The following is a 21,899-nucleotide window of genomic DNA, read 5'->3' on the forward strand; positions in this document are numbered from 1 at the left end:
CCTCACCTTCCTGTCTGGCCCACAGGTGATCAGATTGATCTTCACCCGACACCCTTCCTCCATCTTTCATACATTCGAATAACCTTTCTCAAATAACCTTCTAAGGGCCAGGCCCTATTCTGGGACACTGGGGAGATGGATGTGAGTCAAAATAGCCCCTTGCCCTAAGGAACAGAATGGTGGAGGCTGTTTAGAAAAACAGAGAAAGCGCTGCGGCGTCAGAGGTGGGAGAAATGGCCAGGGCCTCGTGGAGGCCTTCCTGGGGGCGGGCCTGGGTCTTAGAAATAGGCGGAATTTGGATATATAGGGATGGTGGTGAGGGCATTCCAAGCAGAGGAAACAGAAGGAACAAAGGCCCAGAGACAGCTGTGTGTGGGATGTGTTCAAGAATCATCGGGGAGCTTTTGCTCAGGCAGTCTGAAAGGTGCCAGATGATGGAAATGCGGCAGGAGAAGTAGGTTGAGGCACTGGGTGGAGGCTCTGAGTGCTGGGCTAAGGGAGTTTGGGACTTGTAAATGGTAAATGGCTGTGCAGGTTCATGACAGTGCTTGAGTTTGGCTGGTGGGAAGGAGGACCAGAGCTTGCAGTTTGCTTTTCCTTTCTTTAGAAATGAGAGACTACACATTCCTTCCCAGGACTGGTGGGCCAACCCTGGGCTGGGCTCCAAAAACGCAGAAAAAGGGCTTTAGCGGGAATTCTAGGGCTGTGCTGAGGGGTGCTGGCTATGTAGCTTTTGTCCACGGAGGCCGGCCGCAGACACCATACTCTGAGGGGGGGTGGGGGGGGAGGTGCTCAGCCATTGAACAGGTCCCACTCGGGGACCGCACGATTTCTTCCAGTTCTTGGCAGTCTCTGCGGTTGTTTTCTCAGAGCAGGAGGCCATGCACACACAGAAAAGGGCCAGACAGCCCTGTGCTCGAGTCTCAGGCTGGCCTCACATCGCTGAGTTAGTTGAGCAAGTGACATTACCTTCCCAAGCCTCAGTTTCCCAGACTGTAGTGCAGGGCTGATGACCGAACCTCACCCACAGGGTTGCCAGGAAGGAATGGATGCCTGGCCCCCAACAGGCTTGTGATTCATGTCTGTTCCCTTTATGCCAGCAGTCCTAGAATCGGCAAGAAACGTTTAATCCAACTGCCCCATTTTACAGGTTGGAAAACTGTAGCAGACATCTCAGAGGTAGAATGGCCAATCATTTGGTTGCCCAGAGCAGGGGAGCTAGGTGAGTGAAGAGGGGTAGCGTGAGCCCAAAATCTGAACTCAGGATGACAAGACAGGCAAAAGCCCCAGGGCTCCGCGGATGAGCTCAGCAGGCACTGACCATGCCTTTACAGGTCCACACTGACAGCGTCTCCATTCTGTCCAGCAGTCCCACGGGCCGGCAGAGGGGGGCACTGAAGGGCCAGTGAGGGGCATTAAGTGAGGCGATTTCTGTAAAGCACCTTCCAGAATGTCCTGCACATGGTAGGTGTTCAGGCCCTGGGAGGGATTATCGTCAGGGTAAGTGAGCACTAGTTACAAACACAAACTGAGATGGAGTGACTGCCCCCTGCTAACCCTACCCCTTCTAAATGGCAGCATTCTGCACGAAAACTCAGCTGCAGGCACTTTGCACGCTCTTTAGAGTAATGACATTTATCTATTCATTGACTAGTTAACTGAGTTCCTACTGTGTGCCAGGAAACCTACTGGGCCTTCTGCATGAATCATCTCATTTAAACCCAACAACCTCATGAACAAACCCGCTATTATTTCCACTTTACAGATGAAGAAACTGAGGTTCAGCAAGGGTTTTGCCTGAGGTCACAAAAAGCAAGGCAGGAATCCAAGGCTTTCCGAATCCAGAGCCTTAACCCTACACCACGCTGTGCTGGCACAGATACCAAGAATTGCTGACTGAGAGGTTTAAAGGGAATGTCCAAAATGAACGCTGAAATCAAATCCCCATGGTAGCTATTGATGGGAGGTGCTGATCTGGGCTCCCTCAGGAAGGTGTGGAATGTTGACACCATCCCCTGGGCTCTTCAGGGACTCAGGAGGAGCTGTCTATGTCTGGGCTGGAGACTGAGGGCTGACCATGATGGGTTCCGGAGGGGGGCTATCCACCCCCCCCCCCTAGCCAGAGGCAGCCAGGATTCCATTAACCTGATTCTCTGCCCCACATAAACCTGCAGAGGGAGCCCCAGGAGGGTGGGGAACTAGGGAGGGGAAGAATTGGGCTTCCCCAGGCCCTGAATGAGGCAGCCAATGGCATTAGTTTCCTCTCTTGCAGTCCGGGAGGACCTTCGAGGCCCCTGGCTCTTTGAACAGAGAGTGGGGAGAGGGTTGAAGTGCTAGAAATTAGGGATAAGAGAATCTAGGCTAGAATATAGCAGCAGGGGCAGGGGAGAGGCCATCCAAGCACAGAGCCCTGAGTCGCCGTGCCTGTCCTGCCTCCTGTGTGGCCTTGGATAAGTCACATCACCTCTCTGATCTTTAGGTACTTCCTTAGTAGTAAGGGCAAACCAGTGTCACCTCTTTATGCTGGGCAGAAGCAGCTCCATGCCAGACACATAGTAGGTACTCAAGAAATGGTGGCTGTTACCATTGCCATGACTTTAAAATTGTGACCCCGGTATAGCTCTTCTCAGCTTGTCTGGCACATTCACATCCATTTTCTCATTGGAGTCACAATATTTCTTCAAAGCGGGCAAGGATTCTTACCAGACAGGTTAAGGGACTTGATCAGAATCACATAGTTTGTAACTCTTGGGCTGGGATGCAACCCACTGATGTTCATAGAGTGGGCCACCCCCACCAGGCCACTCCTCTCAGGAGTGAGGTCAGGTGCCTCTTCCTTCAGGAAGCCTTCCTTGACCACACAGCCTGGTTAAGTACTCCTCTTCTCCTACAGCCTTCCAGGCTTCTTCTATTAGAGCATTTATCAGACATTGTTTTATCACAGTTGTTAGGTACTCCCACCTAAGACTCTGAGGGCCCAGCCCATGCTTTTTATAGAAGGGAAGGGGCTGCAATAAATATTTTGTTAATGACTGCAGCTGCTCCCACACTGAGGGGCATACAGGTCTACGTAGAGTCACATAGAAGTATTCAGTCCTGCATGTACACAGTTACATGCGTGTGGGTTGGTGAGGACACATGTGCACAGATGAAAGATGAACTTTCTGGAATGTGGTAGATTGAGCTGATGTGGATGCCTCCCGTCTCCCCACATGCATACAAACACACAACAGTACCAGAGATGATATTGATGCAAGCTTGGAAAAAAAGGAAATTCCTTGGGTGACTTTCTTTTTTTAATTTAGGTTTGTTTGTTTTTTTAAATAATAGGTAGAACAAAAATACAACCATAAAATGGAAGATAGGAGGAATAAGATTGGAATTAAAACACGCTAAGATTGTTTGGAAAGTAGACAGGAATATCAAGTGACTTTTGACCTTGTTGAGATAAATGTGCATGTTAAAAATGTAAGGGCAGGGGCGCCCGGGTGGCTCGGTCGGTTGAGCGTCCGACTTCGGCTCAGGTCACGATCTCACGGTCCGTGAGTTCGAGCCCTGCGTCGGGTTCTGTGCGGACAGCCCAGAGCCTGGAACCTGCTTCGGATTCTGTGTCTCCCTCTCTCTCTGACCCTCCCCTGTTCATGCTCTGTCTCTCTCTGTCTCAAAAATAAATAAACGTTAAAAAAAAATTTTTTTTTTTAAAAATGTAAGGGCAGCCATAAAAAACTAGAATATATAACTGCTGAACCAGTAGAGGAAATTAAAAGACCTAAAGGAAATTCAAGCAATTCCACAGAAAGCAAGAAAGGAAAAAAGGTTTTAAACTGATGATACATAGGGGTGCCTGGGTGGTTCAGTTGGTTAAGCGTCCAACTCTTGATTTCGGCTCAAATCATGATCTCACGGTTTGTGGGATTGAGCCCCTCCTTGGGCTCTGCACTGACAGCACGGAGCCTGCTTGGGATTCCACCCCCTCTAAAAATGAATAAATAAAATATATTTTTTAAAAGATTTAAACTTATTTAAAGATTAAAACTGATTTAAAAAAAATTTAAAAAGATTTAAAAAAGATTTAAATGATTTCATCATTTATGATGAATAAAACACATAAAATAGTATAAATAAAGTCAAGTACAATTGGCCCTTGAACAACACCAGGGTTAGGGGCACTGACCCTGCCTCCTGACACACAGTCAGAAATCTGCACATAACTTTTGACTCCCCCAAAACTTAACTGCTATTAACAGCCTGCTGTTGACCAGAAACCTCATCTATAGCATAGTCAATTAACACATACTTTGTACGTTATACATAATATATACTGTATTCTTACAATAAAGTAAGCTGGAGAAAGGAAAATATTATTAAGGAAATCACAAGGAAGAGAAAATTCATTTAAAATACTGCACTGTACAGCAAAGGAAACAACCAACAAAACTAAAAGGCAACCAACGGAATGGGAAAAGATATTTGCAAATGACACATCGGACAAAGGGCTAGTATCCAAAATCTATAAAGAGCTCACCAAACTCCACACCCGAAAAACAAATAACCCAGTGAAGAAATGGGCAGAAAACATGAATAGACACTTCTCTAAAGAAGACATCCGGATGGCCAACAGGCACATGAAAAGATGTTCAACGTCGCTCCTTATCAGGGAAATACAAATCAAAACCACACTCAGATACCACCTCACGCCAGTCAGAGTGGCCAAAATGAAGAAATCAGGAGACTATAGATGCTGGAGAGGATGTGGAGAAACGGGAACCCTCTTGCACTGTTGGTGGGAATGCAAATTGGTGCAGCCTCTCTGGAAAGCAGTGTGGAGGTTCCTCAGAAAATTAAAAATAGACCTACCCTATGACCCAGCAATAGCACTGCTAGGAATTTATCCAAGGGATACAGGAGTACTGATGCATAGGGGCACTTGTACCCCAATGTTTATAGCAGCACTCTCAACAATAGCCAAATTATGGAAAGAGCCTAAATGTCCATCAACTGATGAATGGATAAAGAAATTGTGGTTTATATACACAATGGAATACTACATGGCAATGAGAAAAAATGAAATATGGCCTTTTGTAGCAACATGGATGGAACTGGAGAGTGTGATGCTAAGTGAAATAAGCCATACAGAGAAAGACAGATACCATATGGTTTCACTCTTATGTGGATCCTGAGAAACGTAACAGAAACCCATGGGGGAGGGGAAGGGAAAAAAAAAAAAAAAAAAAAAAAAAAAAAAAAAAGAGGTTAGAGTGGGAGAGAGCCAAAGCATAAGAGACTGTTAAAAACCGAGAACAAACTGAGGGTTGATGGGGGGTGGGAGGGAGGGCAGGGTGGGTGATGGGTATTGAGGAGGGCACCTTTTGGGATGAGCACTGGGTGTTGTATGGAAACCAATTTGACAGTAAATTTCATATATTAAAAAATAAAAATAAAATTAAAAAAAAATAAAATAAAATACTGCACTGTATTTAAAACAAATACACATATAAGTGGGCCCCACACATTCAAACCTGTGTTGTTCAAGGGTCAACTGAATATTCGTAATCACAATGAATAAAAATGGATTAAACTCAATTGTTTAAAACCAGAAATTCTTAGTTTAGTTGAAGAAAAATTCTATCTCTGTTTATAAGAGACACACCTAAAAGATAATGATGCACAAAGGGTATAAGTAAAAGGATATAAAACAACACATCAGAAATTTTTCTCTGTAATAAAACTGGTAGCAAGTAAATATTAGGGAATAAAAAGACTTTAAGAAGCATTATTGGGACACAGAGAGACATTACTAATGACAAAATGAATAATTCACTAGGAAAATATAATAATCCTGAATTTGCATGTACTCCCAACATAGTTTCAAAACAGTTTTTAATATATTTTTTTAATGTTTATTTTTTGTTTGCAAGAGAGAGAGAGAGAGAGAGCATGAACAGAGGAGCGTAGAGAGAGAGGGGGGGAGAGAGAGAATCGCAAGCAGGCTCCACACTGTCAGCACAGAGCCTGATGTGGAGCTCAAACCCATGAACCGTGAGATCATGACCTGAGCTGAATCAAGAGTCGGAGGCTTAACCGATTGAGCCACCCAGGTGCCCCAGTATCAAAACGGTTTTTTAAAAACACACGAAATGTTGTATTTGCAAGAAGCAATTGTCGAGTTCACATTCTTAGGAAGATATTGTAGCATAGCTTTTTCAGAAATTAAGTAGACACAAATTATTAGGCTCAAAGGACCTAAATATAAGAACCTTGAATCCAACAAACAAACACTGCACATTTATTCCTGACACACACACATAGGGCCATGCAGACCCATGGACCTCTCCCTGGATGTTTAGGCACACAGGGACAGAAAGCGACGAGTACACAGGCACAATTGCAGCTCATGCCAACAAAGACACCCAAAAGTGGGAGGGAGGGGTCTGGTGTATGGTCAGGTATTTAGCCAGCCAAACACTTACCTGGTCCATGACCTTGGACAGTTAAACACCCTAGCTGGGTCTGTTTCGTTATGTGAAAAATGTGGATTAGCCATCAGCAAATAGTAAAGATCCAGAGAGTTAATATATAACCGAACTCTGCCATTGTAGCATAAAAGCATCCATAGACAATACATAACCAAATGGGCATGACTGGGTTCCAACAAATTTTATTTTCAAAAACAGGTGGCAGGGTGAATTTGGCCAGCGGGCCGTAGTTTGTCCACCCTCGATTTAGACGAAACCATTTGCCTTGCCAGGATCAGGGATGACGTAAGGAATAGTAATAGAAACAGAGCAACTTCTATAGAATGAGCTCAATAGACAGCCTCTCAGAGGGACATCACATGAGGGTGTGTGCACACATATACATGTGTGTACAAAGGCATATGGCCGTGTGTGGATCTGTTTGCATATGGATATATAAAAAGTGAGGTGCACGTACGAACACATTTTGTGCACAATTAGACGTGTATGTGCACGAACATGTGTTTTTACGTGTAGGCGAGACTTTTATAAAATGGGAAAATAAAGGGCGCCTGGGTGGCTCAGTCGGCTAAGTGTCCAGCTTCGGCTCAGGTCATGATCTCACGGGTCAGGGGTTCGAGCCCCGCATCGGGCTCTGTGCTGACAGCTTGGAGTCTGGAGCCTGCTTCAGATTCTGTATCTCCCTCTCTCTCGCTGCCCCTCCCCTGCTCACACTCGGTCTCTCTCTCTCTCTCTCTCTCTCTCTCAAAAACGAATAAGCATTAAAAAAACAAAATGGGAAAATAACATAAATCTCATTGGGCAGTAAGGATAAAATGAGAGGCTGCCTGGCACGTAGTAGGCATTCAGAAGTTAGCTTTTATTGTGCATGGGAACAGGTTCTGGAGAAACGGGTACGTGACGCCGTGCCCGCTCACACACATTCACACATGTACCCATAACGCCGTTTTTGTGAGCTTGTTTCCAGAGGAAAACTGGGCTAATGAGGAGGTCGTCTTCGTAGCCAGCAGGTGCCCAGAACAGCCCTGACGGGGATGCAATTTAGCTTTCTCCTGAGATGTTGGGCAAATGAGGAGAAAGGCGTTTTAATCCCTTGTCACGTCTCCAGGGGCTGGAGGACATGTGCTGAGTTGGAATTTTTCAACTTCAGCCTTTTTTTTTTCCTTGACACATCCATCCCAGAAACATCTGTGAGATAAAACAGAGAAGGTCTTATGAATTCAGCTCATACTCGGCCTGTGCTCCCACCCCGAGCAAGCGAGACATGAATCACCGGCCCGGGGGCCCAGCAGCCCCGCAGAGAGCGGTCTCTCCAGCGGAGCCCTGGCCTTTCCTGAGTAGCTGCTTTTGATTTCCCCGAAGCCTTCTGATCGTCTACACTCACAGAGCGTGTGTTGTCCGAGGGGAGGCATGCTGAATGCTCAGCTCACATACCAGTGTGGGGGTCAGCCACTCGTTCCCAAGCTCGGCCAAGTCCTGCTCTGCACCGGGCACTCGAGGCACAAGGATGAACCAGACACGGAGTGAAGGCTGCCTTGCCCTGAGCCCTCTCTGCCTGGGCTCACATTTTGTCTCACCATTTCTGTAGGTTTCAAGAAAATGAGGGGATTTCAGAGCTGGTGCCAGCTTGTAGATTACACTCAGGGCCCGGGAGGGGGTGTGATGAGCCCTCTTTCTGATTTCTTCTGTCCAGTGAACTACCCCATGGTGGGTACCTGTTATGCTCTAGGCCCTGTGCTGAACACTAAGAAGGATAAGACAGAGCCCTGCCTTTAAACGCCAACAGTCCCAGGAGGTGGGTAGTCCAGGGCACTGATAAGAAAGGCAGAAGGTTTTTCATGTTCTCAGAGATACAGACAAAATCCTAAAGGGGTGCAGGAGGTAGGAAGAGACACACAGAGACACCTACTTTCCCTGGTCTGGTCGGCTGCTATGTGGGATGGGGGCGATGTGATGTTTACAGAGCCATAAGTTTATAGGAGCTGCACCGCCTGGAGGGTCTGGGTCTCTGACAAGAAGGTGGCAATGGGAGAGAAAAAAGTATCTCTGGTCCTGAAGTATTTATCCCTAGGCCTATTTTACAGATGGGAAAGTAGAGGCCAAGTGACATAGCCAGAGTTGTAGAGTATTTAGAATAAGGTAAAACCAAGCTTGTAGGGAGCAGGAAGAGAGAGGAGAGTGTAGATGCCAGACCACGTCTAGCCATTTTCCTGTCTGCTCCCGGGTCATCACTGTCTTCCTGAGGACAATTCCAGATCAGTCCTTCCGTGTGGCTGCTCCCGGGCAGCTTTTCACCTTAGCCTTCCCCGCCTCCTTCCCAGAATCCTTAGCAACAGACAGGCAGTGTGAGAGGGGCAGGAATGCCCCCCGCCCTTGGACAGGCTGACTCCTGTTTACCCAGCTGGTGTGAGCCCAGGCCGGGGTCGCAGGGAAGACCCGGGAGGCCTGTCGTCCAGCTGGCGCCCCGCTGCTCAGGTCTTATGACCCCTCTCTCCCCTCCAAGGCCTCTCCCTCAAAGATGTGACCCAAGGTGGGGTTTGGCCTCATGGAGAGGAGAGCTTGGCTCCTGTTACATCGCCTTTATGTCTCTGCTCTTTCATTTTTACTGAAAACACAGAGGTGGCCTTGAGGGAAGAAGTGCTGTGGAACAGAGGAGCTGGTTTTAGGAAGGGGCAGGTGGATAGAGCATGAGATTTACAACAGAAGACCTGGGTTTGAGACCCAGCTCTGTGTGACCCTAGCAAATCACATGTCCTCTCTGAGCATCAGTGTCCCCATCTGTCGACTGAGGGTGAGGGTCAGCCCTCCCTCTTGCCAGAGTCCTTATGCAGCTCGAGCCTAATAATGATCGTGAAAATGCTTTGTGGAGTCAAAATGCAACACAGCTCGAGACTGGGACCCTTACTTGATGGGCGTCAGGGGAAGTATCTGTTCAGATAGGTACGTGCAGCCAACCAGGGGCAGGAACAACAGGCCTGGGAGTCAGAAGACCCAGGGACTAGAGTAGTCTCTAGTTGACTCTGGGCATGAACCTTCACTTCACTTCTCTGTTAGCCCCACCTTCCTCATATTTGTCTGCATGGAAAGGCTGTTCTCCCTAAAGTCTCACAATGACCAAGGAGGACTATTCATCCGACCAGCATTTACTGAGCACCTGCTATGTACCAATCCTGGGCTAGGCTGGCATGTGGCTCTTGTCCCCAAAGAAAAATAACTCTAGAAGAAGACGTGGGGCTCAGATCTAAAGTATCAGATATAATTGAGTCTAGTCCCCTCATTTTGCAGACAGGAAAAAACAAAAACAAAAACAAAAACAAAGCCTTAAAGTAGAAAATGGCTTTCCCAGGATATCAGAACTGGGGAGTGCCATTGCCATTCCTACCTGATTCCAAGCCAGATATTGAGACTCAATCATTATACTCTTCCCACTATATCCAGGGCTACTTCAGGATCTTTCTCAACACAACACTCTAGAAAGCTACTGATCAACGGGATGAAGTTGGAGGTCAAAACCAAATCATTTGCATACCAACCCTAAATCCTCATCTTGCACTGGTCTGAGGCCATTTGACCAGAATCATCCATGTAGGGACTCAGACCTAGGTGTTCTCACCCACTCTGCCTCTCCATCTATTCCAGAAACCAACTTGTATTGAGTGCCCACCATGTACCCAGCTTTGCGCTGGACTCAAAGACGAGTAAGGTCTGCTTACAGGCTCATAGTCTAGTGTGGAAGAAAGCCGAAGGGAAAATAATTATGGGGGGATTGTTGAGATACATACATATTCCTGTGGGAACTCAGAGAAGAGAGCAACCTGATGGCCCAGGGACAGGGTTGGGGGGCTAGGTGGTGATTGAGGAATACTTCCCAAAGTGGGGACGTGGTAGGCAGCACTCAGCCAGCAAACACATGACAAATATGAGGTCCAATATAGAGTCCAGATACATTTGGCTTCCTAGGGGATCAGTGACATCTGTGGCCTAAGAGATCATAAGAAAGTGTTGCAGGAGGAGCCACTGACCCGATGAACAGGAGTTTGCAATGTTGACAAGGGGCAAAGATGGAGCTTAGGAGGAGTGGCTTAGGGGGGAGAAGGGGAAGCTTCTATGTTGCTTTCTTAGTTAGGCTGAAAACCAACAACATATACTGTCAAGCCCCTATTGAACTCACCTGTGCACTCCTTAACTTGTGGCCCTGATCAGACTGCCTGTTATTTAATGGAGGTAGGTCTTTCCTGGCTAGACTGGAGCCTTAATAGGACAAAGACTGGGTCTCATTTCTTACTAGCTGAGACTTGAACCTAGCCCTGGCATAGTGCGTGCCTGGCTCATAATGAGTACTCAATAAACCTTGGATGGATGGATGGATGGATGGATGGATGGATGGATGGATGGATGGATGGATGAGTGGGTGGGTGGATGGATGGATGGATGGATGAGTGGGCAGGTGGGCGGATGGATGGATGGATGGATGGATGGATGGATGGATGAGTGGGAAGGTGGGTGGATGGATGGATGGATGGATGGATGGATGGATGGATGAGTGGATGGATGGGAGAGTGAGTGGATGGATGGGTGGATGGATGAGTGGATGGATGGGAGAGTGAGTGGATGGATGGGTGGATGGATGAGTGGATGGGTGGGTGGATGGATGGGTAAGTGGGTGGCTGGGTGGATGGATGGATGGATGGATGGATGGATGGATGGATGAGTGGATGAGTGGGTGGATGGATGAATGAGTGGGTGGGTGTGTGGGTGGGTAGATGGTTGGATGGATGAGTGTGTGGGCGGATGGATGGATGAGTGGGTGGGTGGATGGGTTGATGGATAAATGGATGGATGACCATGGAACCTCTCTAAGCCTGTTTTCTCCTCTGCAAAATAGGGGAAACAGTGCCAACCTCACAGGGATATTGTTAGGACTCAATAAGACGATGCAGCTAAAACCCTTAGAATAGTGCTTGGTGTTCAAAAAAAATATTTATTGAAGGGATAATGATTAGCTTTTAAAGGTAATCTCAGCAGATAGATCCTGACTGATGAATTTTGCATGTGCTCTCTGCCAGGATGCTTTAAAAAAAAAAAAGGAGGGTGCCTGAAGTTATTATTTGTAACAGTTGTTAGAAATAAAATTCGGTGATTCCCATCGGGACAGTAACACCTTGGCTGGGAAATCGTACAAGTCCCTGAGAACGTGAAAGAACAGACTTAAGCACGTACTCTGTGCAGACACACTGTTCTAAGTGCTCTACTCATAGTAACTCATTTAACCCCCGCAATGACCTTACGTGGTAGGCCTTGGTATTATCTCCATTTCTCATATGGGTAAACTGAGACACAGAGAGTAAGTGGGCCAAAGCACACGGCCAGGACATGGTCTGACTCCTAAGGCCACTTTCTTAACCACTTGTTGAGAAGCTCTCAGTCCAGTGGAAGAAACAGAGTATACACTAGGTAGCAGTACCTAAGAACAGGCATTGTGTCTGACCTCTTTCTGTCTCAGTGGCAGGTTCTCAATCACTGTCTATGGAGTGAATGAATGAACAAAACAATGAACGAATCTGCACTCAACCCACCCTTAGAGCATTGTGACAGGCTCTCATAGTGCTATTGATCAGTAGACAAAGGGCAGTGGCTAGTGCCTAAATCATCTGAGATGGCTATGTCATATCTAAGTGAAGGCCATGGTCGTTTTAAAGCTTGCTTAGGACACATACTCTGCTGCCCATTCCTGTCTGTTGCTGCCCATGTGTGGCCTTGTCGGTTATTCCTCTGATCCCAGCCAGAGCCTCCTGCCATCATGTCAGTCTTTAGAGAGCAGCGGGGAGCCTGGCTGGCAGACGGCCTTGTGCCAAGGAGACCAGGCTCAAATCGAAGCCAGAGGTGGACATCCTGGCCCGCTTTCTGCCCCCGCCATCCATGTGACCTTAGGCAGTCACTTCTCTCTCTGAGCCTCACTGTCCTCCTCAGCCCCAGGGGGAATAGAAATAACGTCCCTCTCGCAGGTCCTTGTGAGGCGCACCTGTGGCCACGCTCAGGAACCATGGAGACAGGAGGTGGGGTTGTTCTGGAAAGTTGTGATTTATCGTCTGGTTTCAGGAGCGAGTGGGTCAGTCTTGAAGGTGGGAGCAGTAGGGAACCATAGGAAATATGAATGGCCGTCCCCGGGGCCCTGTCGGCCCCAAGGTCACCCCTCCCATACCTGTCACGATGCCTGAAATGTCCACCATTTGACTAACTCCTGGGATGGAGGTCTGGCGTCTCCGGGAGGGATCCTGTTTGAATACACACAGTGTAGCATTCTGATTCCCTGGCGAAGACGCATCCTCTCTCGGCCTGGGCCGAGTTGAGCGGGAATGAGACACAGCTGGGGGCAGAGGGCACACACCGGGGTGTGGTGAGACCTGAGACCTTGAGCAGGGGTCCTCTGGGGCCTTGGGGCAGCCTGGGGAGTCACATGCCTGGGGCTGGGTGAGAGGCGACAGGAGGACCCTTAAAATGGGGCAAGGAACTGCCGGGAGCTGTTTTGCTTCCCTTTCAACTTTCTGCCAAGGAGCAGCGCGGCCCAGAGAGGAGGTTCTGCCAGCCCCCCGGGCACCTGTCCCAGAAGCCTAATTACTGGCTCTCGGTGGGCAGTCAGCTCGCTGATTGAGAGTCCTTGGGGACAAGGCACTGCTGAAATGGTGGAGGAAACACCATATTCCTTCACAGAAGCGGAGCCTGGTGTCTCCCCTCTCGCCCCTCTCATTCGCGTGGGGTGTTCCCGGGGGCAGAAGAGGTTGCTCGTGGGTCCTCATGACACCTGACCACGCCTCCACCCACACTGTCATCACCCTGTCCATCCCGTGTCACCTCTGCCTGGACCACAGCACAGACTCCCCGCCCTCTGCACGGCCCCCTCTCCACCCAGCAGGCAGGGACCTGTTCACACAACAGGTCCCTTTAGAGCCCGGCGCAATGGCTTTCCGTTGACTCAGAGTCTGGCTTCATCTCCTGTGGTTCAGCTCCCTCCTCCCACCATGCCCTTCGCTCCCCTTTCCAGCCACACAGGCGTCCTTGAGGCTCTTGACACAAGGGCCTTTTTAGTCCCTCCCGAGGAAGGGCCTTTGCACGTGCTGTCTGCCTGGAATCCTCTTCCCCATGGACTCCCACTACCAAATCTTCTCTGCCTTTGGGTCTCACCTCATGTGTCACCTTCTCAGACAAGCCCTCCCTTACCACCCCGGCTAGAGCAGTGCCCGCTCAGCACCCTCTAGCACGTCACCCTGTATTTATTTGCTATCTGTTTATTGTCCATCTTCCTCACTTGATTAGATGCTCTGCGAGTAGGGAACTAGCTTGCCTTGTTTGCTGTCGTGTCCCCAGCGGCCAGAACAGTGCCTGGCACATAGTAGGGCTTCAGGTCTGTTGAATGATCCCTAGAGGAGACACACTAACAGCCACCTGACAAGTCCTGCCGGGCCTATGGCGTCATCCAGCTGTAACTTCATTTTGTCCTCACAGTATAAAACCCTGCAAGGGTGTGTCCCCATTTTACAGCTGAGGAAACTGAGAGCCCAGGGGTTTAAGCAACTGTCCCAAGGTCATGCAGAGAGCAACAAGCAGAGGCCCAGATCTGCCTAAGTCTCTGCTTTTACCACTGTGTTATTAAAACAGGTGTGGGGCACCTGGGAGGCTTAGTCAGGTAAGTGGCTGTTGATTTCAGCTCAGGTCGTGATTTCATGGTTTGTGAGTTCGAGCCCCACGTCATCAGGCTCTGCAATGACAGCATGGAGCCTGCCTGGGATTCCCCATCTCTCTCTCTCTCTCTCTCTCTCTCTCTCTCTCTCTGCCCCACCCCTGCTCATGCTCTCTGTCTCTCAAAATAAATAAATAAATAACTTAAAAAAAATTTTAATCTAAAAAAAAAATTTTTTTTTAATGTTTATTTCTGAGACAGAGACAGAGCATAAGTGGGGGAGGGGCAGAGAAAGAGGGAGACACAGAATCCGAAGCAGGCTCCAGGCCCTGAGCTGTCAGCACAGAGCCCGACGTAGGGCTCGAACTCACAGACGGTGAGATCAGGACCTGAGCCGAAGTCAGTCGCTCAACCGACTGAGCCACCCAGGTGCCCCTTAAAACATTTTTTAAATAATAAAACAGATGCTATTACCCCTGTTTTACAGACAAAATAACGGAGACTCTGAGAGATGTCCCCATGGTACCTAAAGGCCTCAGCCAGAAAGAAGTGAGGTTGGGATTTGAACTCCAATGCTGCCTTCTCTACAGGGACAGAGACGGCCGGACCCAGCCGACTCGCTGTCTGTTACATAGGGGCTTTTGGACTAGGCGGGAGCTATCTGGTTTGGCAGCAGGATCCAGGGCACAGAGCACCCCGTTAGGGAGGGGAGGACAGTAAAGCAATATCTAACACATATGGAGCATTTACTGCTGGGGTGCAAGCATTCCAAAAGCTTCAGGAGTGTCACCCATCTTCTTGACAACCTTAGGAGGGAGATAGCTCTATTGCCCCCATTTTGCAGATGACACAACTAAGGCACAGACAGGTTATGCAACTTACCCAGGGTCACTCAGCTAGGAAGTGTTGCGGCTAACCACTGCATTGTACTGCCTCTCCAAGGAGACAAAGCAGGATAGGACCCCAGAGCCCTCCAAGGCTAAGAAGAGCACTCCAAGCCTGGCCGAGTAAACAAAGCCTGCAGCCCAGAGCCGTGGCTTCCCTCGGCTGTAAAACGGGGCCAGGAGTTCATCAGGATGTTGTAATGAGAGGAGATGACAGAGCTGAGTAAAGCCCCCCACCCAGTCTGGAGCCCGACCCCTCAAGTAGTGAACAAGCAGTGGGCAAAGGAGAGCACATGATTTCCACCTCAGCTTAAATCTCTGCGCCACCACTCGCTGAACCAGTGGTGCTGGGCAAGTGATTTACCTCTCTGTGCCTATACTCCCCCGTAAATGAGGATAATTATAGTATAATTTGAGATTACATAAATTAATCCACATAAGGTACTTAAAACAGTGCCTGGCCTAGAATAAGCTCTAAGTGTGAGCTGTTATTTATCAGAAGCTTACAAATGTTAAAATATTAGTTCTGGCCTCTCTTGTAACCAAGGAGACTCTCTCCAACAGGGTTGCCATGAGGTCAGAGAAATTAAGGTAGGAAACTGTGCTCTCAAGCCCTCGCTTGGTGACGGCGTGGGCTATCTCTGCAGGCTGCCCTTCAGCAGAAGTCGCCTCCCTGCTCTACATCTCCAGTCTTCACCAAGGATGAGACCCCTTCCCTGTGGGTGCTAGAGCTGTTTGTCAAATTTATGAGCTTTCAGAGACAACCAGGTCTCCCCATTTTTATAAAGACTGAGCGAAGAGTTTATGAGATTAGAGGTTTGTCATCATCCTCTGCTTTGGTGTCTGTCTGTCTGTCTGTCTCTCTCTCTCTCTCTCTCTCTCTCTCAGTTTCCTCCTCTTTTAAAAATCCAAAGTGCAAGCTGGGAGCAGCAGCCCCAGGCCCTATAAACACACTGTTCGAATAAAGGACATATTTAGGGGAGGATGGAGCATATTTAAAGGTGATCACTCTAAAATGACCACGTCTGGGCAATTTGTCATGAAGTATTCTGGCTGTTGCCAGAGATCATTTTTTCCTGCAAATCTTGCTGTTGGCTCATCATTTTCAACTTTTGACCCTTTAAAACTGAGGTGTGGGATTTTTGTAAGCTTTGGGGATGCGGTGGTTTTAAAATTACTTTTTAAAGGGGCGCCTGGCTGGCTCAAGTCAGTGGAGCGTGCGACTCTTGGTCTCAGGGTTGTAAGTTCGAGCCTCATGTCGGGTATGGAGATTACTTAAAACTAAAATCTTTAAAAATAATAATAATAATAACTTTTTAAGAAGCCATCTATCCCCAGGAAACTCTGGGATTGGACTCGAAGGAACCCTGCGGAGGAGGTAGGATCCCTGGGTCCCTGTGCTGCCATGGGGGTACTTTACAGTCCAAGAATGTTCTAGTCCAGGGACTGGGCAGGCTTCTTCCCGATTCTCTGTGGGTTCACAAACTGTCATGCCACACGCAGGACTACTTGACCTGCAGGTGGTCCCGGAGGCATGGACACATAGTCCTGGGCGGGAGGCTTGTCACTGTCTGCCCCTGCTTGCCTCTCCAGCCTCATTTCCTGCACCCCTGCGTTCACAAATTCAGGGCTCCACCTACGGCCCTGAGTCTTGCTGTGCAGTTTCTCATCTCTACTCTTTTGCAGACTGTTTCTCTGCCCAACATGCCTCTCTTTTCACTCTTTTGTCCTTCTTTGTCTTCTAAGATAGCTCGAGTGTTAGCACCTCCAGGAAACAATGTTAAGGTCCCTTCTCTGGGCTCTCAGGCCCAGCACCTCTTCCCCGCCATGCATGCCTTGGCACTAATCACACACTGTGTGGAAACTGCCTGTCTACTTGGGCACCTTCCCCACCAGGCTGGGAGCCCATTGAGCTTTGGGTCCCTAGGCCTAGCCCAGGCACGAGCCTGGAAGACGTGAGGCCATGTGATAGTTAAGACCCCGCCTTTGGACTCACGTGGAGTTCTCCACTGCTGTCCCCACCCCCAGCCCTGACACTGCCTGTGGGCCGGTTATGTATCCTTACTGAACCTTAATTATTTCTATAAATGGGACTATCAGTGGTACTTACCTACCTCATAGAATTACTCTAAGAATTGTTGTTGGGGGCATCTGGCAGGCTCAGTTGTTACAGCATGTGACTCTTGATCTTGGGGTCATGCATTTGAGCCCCATGTTGGGTATAGAGATTACTGAAAAAAATAAAAAAAAAAAAAAACTGTTGATGAACACTAATACACTCTATGGCATTAACTCTGAATCTTCACAAGTTAAGTCCTATTGGCAGACCCATTTTCCAGATGGGAAACTGAGGCACAAAGAGAAGTTCAGTAACTTGCCTAAGGTCAGTGGGAAAGCCAGAGTTCAAGGCCAGATGGACCCTGACTCCAGAGCCCGTACCCATGACCACTATGATGCATGGCCCCTAAAAACTTACATGAAGCCCTCAGCCTGGCACACAGTGGGTACTCAATACAGAGAGTGGCTGCTGTTGTCACTTGAGAGTTGTTAATAGCTCCATTCAGTTTTTAGTTGATTTTTACATGGAAGAGATGGGACTGGTCACAACACAGGAAGAAGGGCTCGAGAGCTGGGGGAGGGGAAGGTTAGGGGGAAACAAGGAGAGGAGATGGGGAATGAGTGGAGACTGGGGGGTGGGCCAACAGAGGCCAGAGCAGCAGGGCTGGGGCGTGAGTTGGCGAGGACCTCGGCAGGCTGCTGGGAGGAAGGAGCCCAGGGCACTGGTGTGGCCATCTGAACGGTTAACACAAGACTACCACTGGCTTTCCTGCTCTTGGAAAATAAAAGCCCAAACTCCCATCACCGAGCACACAAAGCCCATTGTGGTGTAACCCCAGATCACCTTTCTTGTCTTAGATTTCGCCTTTTCCCCAACACATCCCATGCCCTAGCCACCCTGCCCTGCCCTTCACTCCTCCATACCTTTGCACACACTATTCATCTGCCTGAAATGCCCTTCGCTTCTCCTGGCCCTGATGGACTCCTACTCATCCTTTAATACCCAGTTCAAATGGCCTGAAAAACCCTCGTCAATACCCCTCGCTGATCATATTCATTCTTCCCCTTCTTGAAGTGGACTTCAAGGCGAGGGACTGTGTCTGTTGCCCAACACAGAGCAGGACACAAAGTCACTGCTTAGAAAAAAATTGTTGGGCTTTTTTTACTGAGTAAATCCATCCTCAAATCAAGGACGGACCCTAGTGAAACCACACACATGATCTCAAATCTCCAGTGTCCAGGAGAGCTAGAGCATTAGGGAGAGAACTCATCCTTCCCAGGGATCCAGACAAGAGAATGTTCTGGGGCAAGTGGGGCTCGGGAGCTCTGCTGTGGGCCTAGAAAATGTTGCTTGGGAGAATTCATGCCTGGGACCCCACTCCAAACCCCTCCAGCACAACCCAGAGATGGCTGCAGTCAGAAAACAAGCCGGAAACCTGTCCACTATCACTCAATGGACCTCCATAAAACGTGGAACTCAGGACTGACCCTCCCTGAGCAACAGGGAGGAAGCTGGGCTATCACTCTACTTCTACTCTTACAGTGTAAGACCACATTGGCTTTTTCAGCAGCTTTTGGCTTGTGGTCAACTCAAACCCCCAGATCTTTTTCACTGGGATGGCTGCCAAGCCACATCTTGTGCATTTGATTTATGGCTTGGGTTAGCTGAGGCCCACTCCTGCTCCCCAGAAGCCAACAGGAGGAGGCGACGGTTTCTGTACCCCTAGGAAGGAGAGCGATTGCAGGCCCCCAACCCAAGAGCCTCAGTGTGAGCGTGGGCAAGCTCCCCCTCTCCCTGTTTGTGTTTCTAAGCCCTTTTCCTTGAGGCATCAAATGCCGGGACCTCTTGAATGGGATTTTCATTAGCATTCAAGTCACAGGCCACCAGGGCGCATGCAGACCAACCTTTGGGTTACTGGGGAAAACACCCAGAAGGTCAGGGAGAGAGGGGCAGGTATCGGAGGCTCAGGCTCCTGAGCTGGATGTCCATATGCCCCAGGGAAGGCCCCTCGTTGCTCTGAGCCTCTTGCTGATCTGAGGAATAGGGGTGACAAATCCCAACCCCGTGGCATTGTTAGGGCAGAGGTGCCCAAGCAGGAAGTGCCTTCACAGGCATAGTAGTGTCTGTGTGGGGTCATAGATAGCTGGGGCCAAGTGGGCACCAAGTGCCCAATAACATCCGGCTCTTCCCCCATTACAATGAATGAGAAACTGAGGCACTGGGCTTGTACCACCTTTGCAAATTTTGCTCCCGCTCGGCCAAGTGTGCTTCTCTCCCCAGGGACTGCCTTTTTAAACGCCACTTTTCAGAAAGGCCACACTCCCTACAGAGACGCCCCACACCTGCCTCAGCCTGTGGCTGTCACCTTCGTGGCCATCACGAACCGTGTACAGTGTTTATGTTTGTCCGGTGCTTCTGTCCCCCTTGCTGTCCTAGACCCTCAGCATCATGAGGGCAGGGCCCCCGTCTTCCTCGTTCGCCGCTCTTCCTCCCCGGCCTCAGCACGGCCGGGACTTGGCGGTGTGTGGAGAGTGACTGTGAGAGTCTCTGGAACATGCCTTTGGACTTTGGCTACAAACCCAGGTTGCGTTAAAGAGAAGCGTATTTATTTCCCTGCGCCACAAACAAGGTCACTTCCCCTCCCTGGGCCTCTGTTTCCCGAGCTGTAAAATGAGGTGTGAAATGAGAGATTGAACTAGCTTTTCTCTAAAGTCCTTCTAGCCCTAAAGACTCTAAGTGAGCACAGAAAGGGGGAGAAGATTGTATTGAATTGTATTGCCTGTTGGGTTGAAAAAACCAACTTGTGCCAGGAAATCTCTCTCACTGTGTCACTTTCTCCACTGGCCTGGAAAAAACTGCCCAGTGCAGGCCCAGGCCTGTGGAGCCCACACTGGAAAAGTCACAGGCCCCTCCTGCCGTGGGCCCAGGCGAGGGGGCCCCCGAAAGGTGTGTGGTAGCTGCTTCCCCGGGGGGTCCAGGGTTTGTTGCCTTAACCGGGCGCACGGAGCAGGTAAAAAATTCCAGACATGTTCTCCGCTGACAGCTAATTGTGTCCTTTATTAATGACCATGGCTTTCTTGGGGCAGGTGGGCGGAGGGAGGAGGCCAGTCTCAACCCAGGGGGCTCCCTCAGGTGGAGCTGATGACCGCATTTCTGGATCCCATAGAAAGGGAAGTGCTACATGAGGTGACCCTGAAAATACACCCCCCAGGCTGGAGAGGGGAGGGGGCTTTCCCGGCTCCCCAAGCCCCAGCGGGGGCGGCCGGGCCCACAAAACGAGGCAGGGGTTTTGGAATCTGGCAGACCAGGTTCGGGGACCTAAGTCGGCCTCTTAGAACACAGCCACCGAAGTACAGTGGAAGGCCTGAAGGGGACCCACAAGGGGGCTGTGGTCCGTGGGCAGCTTGGGAGATGCTCTCCAGCTCCATCCGGCCATCAGCCCCTCATGGTACCAGGACCGGGCCCACAAGGCCCTTCCTCAGTGACCCGCTACACCACCTGTCAATACAGCAGCCAGATGTGCTGGGGGACTTGGGGCTGGCCCTGCCAGATGTGTCAAGCTTTCCAACACATCCGGCTTCCCCTCCGGCACATCGTGATTATTATTTAACACTTGCTTCTCCAGCATCTGTGAGTCCCGAGGATTACAGGCTGGGAGGCTCCAGCGTGCCGATCCAGCTTAAGGTCTGGGGGCCTGGAGTCCACTGCTCATCAAAGGGCCTGTTTCCTCAAGGACCCAGTGAGGACCTTTACAAGCCCTCTCGCAGTGATAGCCTAGAGCTGGAGGGAGGGCTTTTGTGGAGCTCTATCTGTTCCCCACTTTCTCATTAGGATCCCCTGTTAGCCTGGGGAGGAAAGTGAGGTGTGCAGCATTAACCCCATTTATAGATGAGGGATATGGGGCTCAGAGAGGGACACAGTGAAGAAGTAGCTGAGCTAGGACTTGAACCAGGCAGAGGAAACAGCATGTGCAAAGGCCCTGAGTCCAGAGGAGGCCTGATGTTTCCAGGATAGGCAGGAGGCCAGGGCAGCTAGAGTGGAGTAGACAGGAGGGAAAGTAGTAGGAGGTAAGTTCAGAGAGGTGAGAGGGATACAATGACATCACACAGAATAAAATACCATGGATAAATTAAACCAGAGAGGTAAAGGGGGCTTTGGTAGGCTATTGGTTTTTAGTCAGAGTGAGGTGGGAGCTGTGGAAGATCTTTGAGCAGAGGAGCAACACACAGTAGATTCCTGTTCTGCAGGATCCCTCTGGCTGATATGTCAACAACAGACTGCAGCCAGAGGCGAGTAGAGAGGTAAGAGGGCAAGGGGGAAGGCCAGGAAACCAGGTGGGAGGCTCCTGCAGTGATCTGACGGCCACCACCCCTCCACCCCTCTCTCTTCCCTTCCAATCTCCGTGTCAGGATTCCTGGGCTGCAGCCCAGTCTCCGTCAGCCACTAATTTGCTGGGTGACTTTAGGCAAGTCACTGGTGCCGTCTAGGTTGTGTATTCTGTAGTCATAAAATGAGGAGCTTGGACCAGAAGATCGTGAAGGTTCTCCTGATTTCCAGTGACCCAGACCCCAACCTGCCTCTCCAGCCTCATCTCCCACCTCTCCCAGCCTCGAACTTCATGCTTCAGTGACCCTGAAATATTTGTAGTCCCCCCCACACACACACCATGCCATTTCATGCCTCCGTGCCCGTGCACAGGCTGTCCCCTCTGCCTGCAGTGCCCTTTCCCGCCATCCACCCTGCACGTGGAGAGCCATGTTCTTCAGCAGATCTCAAGCTCAGGTGGCATCTCCAAAGGCTTC

The 21,899-nt window shown here is 49.6% G+C and overlaps 1 protein-coding gene and 1 long non-coding RNA gene across 3 annotated transcripts in view; one reads left to right on the top strand and one right to left on the bottom strand.

Annotated features, from left to right (window-relative positions):
- Positions 1–21,899, top strand: part of EPHB2 (EPH receptor B2) — a 126,133-nt gene that overhangs the window by 47,246 nt on the left and 56,988 nt on the right. The gene's annotated exons all lie outside the window — the stretch shown is intronic.
- LOC122227275 lies at positions 7,355–18,097 on the bottom strand. Of its 2 annotated transcripts, XR_006205951.1 has the most exons (6): positions 17,515–18,097; positions 17,153–17,269; positions 15,037–15,201; positions 12,679–12,751; positions 7,911–8,058; positions 7,355–7,664 (listed from the first exon to the last, which is right to left on the bottom strand). It is a non-coding gene; the product is annotated as an uncharacterized LOC122227275 (long non-coding RNA). The 2 variants fall into 2 exon arrangements; XR_006205952.1 differs by lacking the exon at positions 12,679–12,751.

Source organism: Panthera leo, chromosome C1 (assembly GCF_018350215.1).
Source record: "Panthera leo isolate Ple1 chromosome C1, P.leo_Ple1_pat1.1, whole genome shotgun sequence".
Lineage (NCBI taxonomy): Eukaryota > Metazoa > Chordata > Mammalia > Carnivora > Felidae > Panthera > Panthera leo.